Below are 6,524 nucleotides of genomic sequence, written 5' to 3' on the forward strand. Positions count from 1 at the left end.
ACATATACACAATTGTCGTGCTCACATCTAACAAATCCAAGGCTCAAGATAAAAGTATCAAACCTTTTGTACCACTAGCGGGGTGACTGTTTCAAACCATACAGTGACCTCTTGAGCAGACATACTTTCTCCTCCTATCCCATCTCCATGAAACCATCAGGCTATCTCATGTAGATCTTCTCTTCCAAGCTTCCATGCAAGAAAGCTATCTTCACATCTATTTGCTCCAACTCCATATCATGATGAGCAACTAGTGACAGCAACACTCGAATTGAAGTATGATGGACCACTGGAGAGAATACCTTAATATAGTCCACTCCATCTCTCTGAGAGTATCCCTTGGCTACAAGCCTTGCCTTGAATCTGACTCCACCTTGCTTTGAAGGTGCTTCCTTCTATGTAAACACCCATTTGGAGCCAATGGGTCGAGCACCATCTGGTAGATCCACCAACTGTCATGTTCGATTTTTTTAAAGAGACTTCATCTCCTCCATCATGACCTGCATCCATGACTCCCTATTTGGACTCTTTATGGCTTCCACAAAGGTATCTGTATCTCCATTGGCAGTGATGAGAGCATATGAAACCATCTCATGATTTTTTGATAGTGCGCTAGGGCTTATACAGTGCCACTCCCATCGGTGTATCTCTCTCATCTGATATCTGTGGCTCCTCATATACCTCTATCTGAATGGTTGGCTCTTCATGCTGATCCTCCACTTGAGTAAGATTTCTCCTACTCAACTCTACCTCAATAGGTACACTTCTATAGGTGGAAGTAGACTGCATGGCATCTAACTGTAACTGAGCACCACTGTCCATCTTCACTTCTCCGGCTCCACCCATACTCCTCGATCTCTCCAAGATGCTCCTTTCATCAAAGATGATGTCCTTACTGATCACTGACTTCTTTGCTTCAGAATTCCATAATAGGTACCCCTTGACTTCTTGTGGATATTCGATGAATATCATCTTCTTTGATTTTGGATCCAGTTTACTTCTTTCAGTTGCCTCCACATATGCATAAGCCAGGCAACCAAAAATCCTCAGGTGACCAAGCTCCATCTTTTTTCCACTCCTGACCTCCTTTGAAATTCCACCATTCAGCTTATGATGCAGGGACCTGTTCACAAAAAAATATGAAAATGTTATAGCATTACCCTAAAAAGACTTTGGGAGTGATGTCGCAGCCTTAGACTTCGTGCCTTCTCTGTTAGTATCCGGTTCATCCTCTCCACGACACCGTTCTGCTGGGGGGTCATCCTTACTATGTAATGATGTTTAATGCCATATTCTTCACAGTACCTCCTGAACTCCAGGCTTGTGTACTCCTCCATTGTCTGACCTCAGGCACTTCACTTGTCTCCCTGACTCCTTCTCTACCTCAGCTCTCCAGGCTCTAAATCGGACAAACACCTTTGATTTCTTCTTAATCAGATAAATCGACACCTTCCTTGAGTGGTTATCGATGAAGGTGACAAAATACCTTGCGCCACCTCTAGCCGATATAGGAGCCGATCCCCATACATCAGAGTGCCCTAAATCTAGCACTCCTTCATTGTGCTTGGTACTCCTGGCAAATGTCACCCTATGCTGCTTTTCGAGAATGTATGGCTCATATAAATCATCGTCCTCCTTCTTCAGGATTGGGATTATTCTTTTTTTGCTTAACTCTGTAAGCCCTCGATCACTCAAGTGATCTATTCGATAGTACCATAGCCTATATGTAAGCTGCTCCTTCTGTGCCGCTGCAAGTACCTCTACACTATCACAAACCACTGAGCCTTCCATCTTATTAAAGTTATTGCTCAGTCTTCTTCTCCTTATCACCACTAATGTTTCCTTGATAATCTTCAAGCAACCACTCCCCGACTAACTATTAAAAACATATCTCTGTTTCTCCAAGTAGCCTAAAGAAATCAAATCCTTTTTCAACTCTGATACATGCTTGATATTTGACAATGTATGAATGATCCCGTCATACATCCGCACCCTAATGGTGCCAACCTCGGCCACCTTACAAGAGTGATCATCACTAAAGCTTACTGTCCCTCCATCTGATCTATCATAGGTGGCAAACCACTCTTGATGCGAGGTATAGTGGTGTGAGCATGTTGAATCTAATGTCCATGCAGTATCACCCTCAGTGGACCCATCTGAAACCACTAGCAGATCTTTCCCATTGCTAATAGATGCAGTATCATCACTTTTGCTGGCCTTCCCTTTTTTTGATTTCTAAAAAGGATAGTTCTTCTTTATATGCCTAAGCTGACCACACTTATAACACTTCATAGTCTTCCTTTGATTCCGAGACTTCGATCTGCTCTTGGATTTACTCCTACTCCTCTTCTTTGATCTTCCTTATCTTTCATTCACAGCTAAGACCTCAGAGTTAGGATCTCCTTTACAAATCTTCTCCCTTTGCTCATTTGACCTGAGCATACCAACAACCTCTTCATAGTTCAGGATCTCCTTCTCATAAACTAAAGTTGTTATCAGACCGTCATAAGAACCTGGGAGAGAACATACAAGCAACAATGCCCTATCCTCCTCATCAATTTTCACATCCAGACTCATCACCTCAGAACAAATTGATTGAATCTTTGAATATGTGCAACGAGATCTCCTCCTTCGGGCATCCTCAGACTGTAAAGCTGCTTCTTCAACCACAGCTTATTAGTCATTATCTTTTCCATATAAGTTTTCTCCAGCTTCATCTAGAGACTCTTTGTCGTAGTCTCTGTAGATACCTCGGGCAATACCTGATCAGCCAAACACATCCTGATGGTATTGAAAGCTATTTCTTCCAATTCTTCCCAATCCTCAACACTGATCCTTTCAGCCTTTTCCTTATCAAGACCTTATAAATCCTCTACTAAATCAGCAAATCCTTTATCCGTTGCTGCCATAGGATAATTTTTTTTTTACCGTCAAACTTCTCAAAATCAACCTTGAATCCATCTGATGCCATCACTACAATCACTTCACTCAACAACAGCACCCAAACACCCTCTGTAATCATACACTGGCAATACCCCTCTACCATAGACTTATCTGACCTAAATCTACCTTTCAACCTCCTCCTTCACCTCTTCCTTGAGTAAAATCTCTCCACCTCAATCCGGAGAACCCCACAAAGAAGATAAAGAAGAGTTTAAAGATTGAAACCTGATGTTGCAGATCTTGAGTGTAGAACCCTAGGTGCCTTTCTTCTTCCTCCATGCAACCTCACTTTGCTCTGATACCAAATGTTGAAGCAAACTCCTCACAGGATCGGTGTGGGAACCTGATAGTTAGCCAGCAATAGAAGCAAAGATGCCTAGAAGCAGAAGTGAAATGATGGATTCAAGGATCAAGAATGATGCCCTAGCTTTGGGGAAGAAAAGGGAGAAGAGAGTTTTTGGGATAAAGGAGCTTTATTGATCTCTATTCAGTCTCATACAATCCTTGACTTATTTTCCTTATAAATATCTATACAAATGGGTCAAGCCCAAAGCTCAACAAAAACTCCCAAATGGCTAAGCTAATATGGTGCACTCTCTAAGCCCATGTACACCCATGTCTCACCATGCATACACCCTTTGGACTTAATCATAGTCCAAATCCTCAGATTAGCCCCTTAATACCTCATCATTTAAGGCTTTAAGTCACTTAGGATCAAATCCAATCCTAATCCAAAATAGATCTTTCATACAACTCTGTTCGCAATTTGAGTCGACTTCAGGTGAAGCCGAGTCAACTCACCTAGACCCGAGTCGACTCGAGATGGCTCCGAGTCGACTCATGCTGTGCGCCTACTTTTGTCTCCCAAAACCCGTTCTCTGTCCACTATTCCCGAGTTGCCTCACCTTGTATCCAAGTCAACTCGCTTGGACTCGAGTTGACTCACTTTATGTTCGAGTTGACTCGACCACAGGTCTCCAAAATCATATTCTCTGTTAGCAGCCCACTCTGAGATAGAATCGACTCGGGCATGAACCGAGTCGACTCGCCTGGACCGAGTCGACTCCAATTGAGCAGGAGTCAACTCCTCTACAGCTCTAGTTGAATCTTACTGATGGCTAGCACTTTTCATCTCTTGATTGCTTCTCACCTGATTCTAAGACTTGGGAGCACTATACCTGAGCTCATAAATATCATTCCTAATCAGAAGGATGTCGTCCATGTATAATACGAGGAATGTGACAGCACTCCCACTAACCTTTTTGAAGATACATAGCTCCTCCTCATTTTTGATGAAACCAAATGTTTGATTACATCATTGAAATAAGCATTCCAACTCTGAGCTGCTTGCTTGAGTCCATAAATGGACTTTTGTAGTTTGCAAACTTTGTCATCACTATCACTAAAAGTGAAATCAAGCGACTGTTCCATATAGATATCTTCCTCAAGATATCCATTCAAGAATGCCGTTTTCATATCCATTTATCATATTTCATAATCGAAATATGTTGCAACAGCAAGCAGTGTGCAGATGGACTTAAGCATGGCTACAAGTGAGAAGATTTTTTGATAATCAATGCCTTCGTGCTGACTATATTCTTTCACCATAAGCCTAGCTTTAAAGGTCTCTACCTTTTCATCTGTATCTATCTTTCTCTTGAAGATCCATTTACACCCAATAGGTACAATACTTTCAGATGGATCTACCAAGATCTAGACTTGGTTTGAATGCATCGAGTTAATTTCTGACTTCATTATCTCTAATGATTTTTTGAAGTCGATATCTAATATCATATCGTTATAGGTTTTGGGGTGATCTTCATGTATCTCATTTTTTGTGAGGAATATTTTCTCTACATCCTCTGAGATAATACCTAAGTACCTCTTGAGAGGATGAAAAATCCTACTAGACTTATGAGGTGGAGGAGGAAGTGTGTGGATCGGCTCAGACTGAATTAGTTCCCAGGTTTCATAGCTCGCTGCTGTTCAGAGACTTTCTTTTTGAGCCTAATCTATCTTCCCATGCCTTCATCTTGAATATACTATTTTTCAAGAAAGACTACATGCCGACTCACAATCATATTGTGATCTTCTGAAAGATAGAAATAATATCCTAAGAATTTCTTAGGATATCCAATGAAACTAGCTCTAAGGGACCTGGTATCTAACTTGTCCACCTATTGTCATTTGACATGGGCCGGACAATCCAAAATCTTGAGAAGACTCATACTCAATTTCTTATCATGCTATATCTTATATGGTGTGGTAGGAATGATATTAGATAGAACCCTATTCAGTATATAAATTACAGTCAAAATACTATGTCCGTAAAAAAAATAAAAAAATCTATGAAGCTCATCATGGAATGGACCACATCCAATAAGGTCCGATTTTTCTATTTTGAAACTTCATTGAGTTAAGACGTTCCAAGTGGAGTCCACTGTGAGACTATGTCATACTCTTTAAGATACTTCAAATTTATCATTAAAGTATTCACCTCCTCGATCTGATCGAAGAGCCTTAAGAGGCTTTCCGATTTGTTTCTCCACTTCATGCTTGAAATTTTTGAATTTTTCAAAAGCCTCAGACTTGTGATGCATAAGGTATATATATCCATACTGTGAAAAATCATCGGTAAAGATGATGAAGTAGAAAAAATCTCCTCTAGCCGGCACATCAAATGAGCCGCAAACATCAAAATATACCAGAGCAAGTATTTCTGTAGTCCTTTGCCCATGTTCTACAAAGAGTAGTTTGGTCATTTTTTTTTTGAAGGTATAATTTATAAACTAGATATGACTCGAAAGTCAACAGACCCAATAGTTCAGTTTTCTTCAATTTATTAATCATGTCTTCTCCAATATGACCTAGCCTTAGGTGCTATAAATATCTTTCATTAACACTATGTCTAGGACATTTAGAACCTATGGCATTTATATTTTGCTCGACATAATTTATAGAAACATCAACATGTAACTGAAAGAGACCGTTTATACGAAAACCACTACCAACTTTATTATTTTCAAAATAAATATTACAGTGATCCTTAAAGAAACTAATTATATAATCTTCTTGCAGTAAGCAAGAGATAGAAATTAGATTCCTGCTCGCAGTAGGTATAAAATAATAGTCTCTCAATAATAAAATATTTTCAGATGATAGTCACAGAAGGTATGTTTCCACGGCCATAGCAGCAACCTTTGCTCCGTTTCTGATGCGTAGGATCATTTCACCATCCCTCAGCCTCCTGCTATCCTCAAAACCCTACAAAGAAGTGTACAAATGAACATTAGATCCAGAGTCAAGCATCCAACTAGATGTAGAAGAAATCATAAGGTTTGTTTCTATGATGAGCATACCTTCAGAGGGTCGACCTTCCTTCTTGTTCTTCAGGATCGTTAGGTAAGCAGAGCAGTTCTGCTTCCAGTGGCCGTCAGTGTTACAATGAAAATATTTTTTTTTCTCGATGATTTTCTTCTTCAGAACTGCCTTCTTCTCCTTCTTCTTGCTCTCCACCTTCTACTTCTTTGTAGACTTTTTTTCTTTCCAGTAGATTTTTTCTTAGAAGAAGTCTGCTTCAC

This window comes from Elaeis guineensis, chromosome 7, assembly GCF_000442705.2.
Source record: "Elaeis guineensis isolate ETL-2024a chromosome 7, EG11, whole genome shotgun sequence".
Lineage (NCBI taxonomy): Eukaryota > Viridiplantae > Streptophyta > Magnoliopsida > Arecales > Arecaceae > Elaeis > Elaeis guineensis.